Below are 3,218 nucleotides of genomic sequence, written 5' to 3'. Positions count from 1 at the left end.
AATAAATTTTCTATTCACATATTTGATTTGAGTAGAGGAACATGGTAAAAAGTAAATCTAAGACAATGAAAAAATAAGACAGAAAAATTTGTGTTTATTTGATAGGTAGGTAAATATGTAATATTCTAAGTTACAAATAGAGAAAGTCTAAATTATTTTTGGAATTTTAAACATAAAATATGGCCTTCTAAAATTTTAAAATTTGATGCAAACAACACTTTTGAAATAGATGAGACATCTGATTCCACGTTAGAGGTATTTGATTAAGGATGAAAAAGGAATATATAGTTAAGAACAAATAAATATTGAACCTTGCCCAATGAAAGAAGGGAAAGATTTAGTTTCTCTGGCTTAAAAAACTTAATCTCAATTCCAAAGCATGGATATATTCTTTCCCTTTTAGAATAACCCAAATGTAGGGTTTTTTTCTTCCTAGGAACTAAATCTCCTTAATAAGTTTACATTAACTCTCCTTTATAATATGATATTAACAGATAAATCATTTCCTTACTACTTTAAACATAATTGAGTCACATTCAGCCATTATTGTAACACCATGAGAGAACCAACACATACATATTCTTTTACTCTATTCTCTATTCTACAAACAATAACTAAAATTACACTACTGAGAAAAATATTTGACCCATCTCCCCTCAGATACAAATTCAATGTTTGTTCAGCTACAAATGCAATGTCCACAAAAAAATCAGACACTGAAGCCCAGAGTAATTAGAGAACAAATCCCATAATGCCAGTATTGGAAACACGAGACAAGATCATGCCCCATAACTGTGATGATATCATTGAAACAAGAGGTTTTTTTTTTTTTTTTTATCTTCAGAAGAGAATGTTTTGCTTTTATTTCCTGAGTGTACTAACTGAGCACTCAGACACTGCTTTTCTCCAACTATGACAGGAACATCCTAAGATCTGCCTTGGTTTTGTGGCTTTGTAGTAAGATAATAACTTCCTTTTCTCTCTCTCTCTCTCAGTCCTCTATTCCCATTTTGAAAAGACTATATGAGTGGGCTATTTTCAATATTCTGGGAATGCTGGGTCTTGAGACAGAGAGGCTGGCTGGATCTTTGTCCACAATCTTTGTAAAGGGGGCAGATTTCCTGGCCCAAAGGGACAAATAAAAACAGACCAAAGAAGCATTGCTCAACATTGAGTTTGAAGGCTGGGCCCCCTACAGCAGGTGGCTCTTCCCTTTCAGTAGGTCTCTTTCCAAAACAAAAGAACACAGAAGATGAGAAAAATAGAAGAAATGAGTTTTATAAGACTGTTGTTAGCCATGTTTGTTATCATATTTCCTAAATAAACAATACAAGCAAATAATAACACAAAATACAACAGCAAATTGGATAGGTGAAGAAATGTTCAGTATCAATTGGGACAGTGAGACTATCTTTTTCTTTTCAATGAGAATAAAAAGTATCAAGATGTAAAGGATCCTAGAATTGACTTGAATGGGAAGAAAAATATTAGGATCTAGTCATCTTGAATGATTGTTTCACACTTATAAACTTTCTTAAGTAATAGATGGGCTTAGTAAAAAAAAAGATGAAGACATACACCTGTAAGGATAGTTGTGGAATGTTAAAATATTCTGTCAGTGTGTTAATTTCTAGGCTTTTTTAAACAGTATTTTAAGATGTTCCCCCATCTTCTTTAAATTAAAAAAAATCATTGGTAAATATTAGGACTTTCTTTGAAGTATCATCACACTTGGGTAGACCAACACCCAAACCCTTATTCAGGGTTAGGATGAGCTCTCAGGACAAAGAGGAAGTGCTCTCTGCCTTGCTTTGGTAAATCAGAAGGGACTAGGAGAAAAAAGAAACCAACACTTCTGCTTGCAAATTTCTTTAGTCAAGATCACAATCTCCCTAGTAAGAAATATGATTTTTTCATATCTCTGGGGAAATTATCACTGAAATAAATGATTTGTAAAATAAGTAATTAGTCTCTTTCTTCAGAACATTTAGGAGACAAAGAGTAGATTTTTGCCACATGTAGGCTCTCTGTTGGTCAAATGATCCACTTCACCAACTTCTTCAAATGGTACTAATAGAGACACCATAGCCCTTTTTTTTTTCTCCACCTCTAACAATCAAGTTTAATCTTTAAAGATATGGATTACAAAGTTGAAAGCTGTGGCATCGCTTTCTCTTTTTTGCCCTTATAAAAGGTATCATCTGTTGCTTTCCTGTATCAACAAAGATCATTCAAGTTCAGATCCTGATATAGGATCAACAATAGGTCTATAAGCTGACCCAAAGCAGGGGTTTAGGGGATGATTTACAGTGGAATCATCAAACGGACATCCTTCTCATAGATGTCAGGGATTATTCCCATTGGGGAGCTAACCATGTGTATAGCATTCTTGCCAAACAGCTGGAACTCATAATGGATGAGTTATTCCCAAAAGCCAGTGTTGGGTCGGATGATGGGCCGGCATGACTTGGTCCATGTGTGGGCATCCAGCAGGGACATGGCATGGTACTTCATGAGGTAGGCAAGGCACAAAGTGGCTGAGCAACTCACGCCAGCGGCACAGTGTAGCAGTGTGCAGCCCTGCTTCATTTCCACACTGTGGATGTGGTCGGCAATGGGGTCAAAGAAGTCATAGAGCTCAGAGATGGGTGCGTCAGCCACAGGCACCTGTGTATACTGGATATCCTCATAGATGGCATTTACCACCTCTAAGACTGAGGTGACTGAGGGCTGCTGGAACTGAACTGGGAAGGTGCACAGGGGTGCTGTCATCAAGGCGGTGGATCAGCAGTTGATGACACATGAGGCCTGCATTTTTCTAAGCTGTGTCCCTGGAAAACTTAAAAGGATCCTGGGATCTGGGTGTGGTGGCACAGGTCCATAATCTCAGCAATTGAAGAGGCTGAGGCAGGAGGACTGCAAATTCAAGACCAGTCTCAGCCATTTAGCTAGATCCTGTCTCAAAATACAAGGGCTGGGGGTGTGGCTTACTGGTAGAAGGCCTCTGGGTTCAATCCCCACTACCACAAAAAATAAAATAAGAATTTTGTGAAAATTTAAAGGAGATAATCCAGGTAGTGTTGAATATAGAGCCTGGCACCGAATGAGCACTTTAAAAATGATAACTATTTATTCTTGCTTTTGATAGGGGGTTAAAAAGCGAGGCATTGCGGGAGAGAGAGTAAAGAGTTTCATTCCAGGCTGGGGGCTAAGGAGTC

General features: G+C 37.5%; 1 pseudogene; it reads right to left on the bottom strand.

Moving 5' to 3' along the window:
- Positions 1-2,304: 2,304 nt before the first annotated feature.
- LOC114102062 (dual specificity protein phosphatase 18-like) lies at positions 2,305-2,772 on the bottom strand (annotated as a pseudogene).
- Positions 2,773-3,218: the final 446 nt, after the last annotated feature.

The sequence above is a fragment of the Marmota flaviventris genome, chromosome 7, assembly GCF_047511675.1.
Source record: "Marmota flaviventris isolate mMarFla1 chromosome 7, mMarFla1.hap1, whole genome shotgun sequence".
In the NCBI taxonomy this organism is placed as follows: Eukaryota; Metazoa; Chordata; class Mammalia; order Rodentia; family Sciuridae; genus Marmota; species Marmota flaviventris.
Note: the sequence above shows the minus strand (reverse complement) of the source record. Positions and strands in the feature narration are given on the sequence as shown.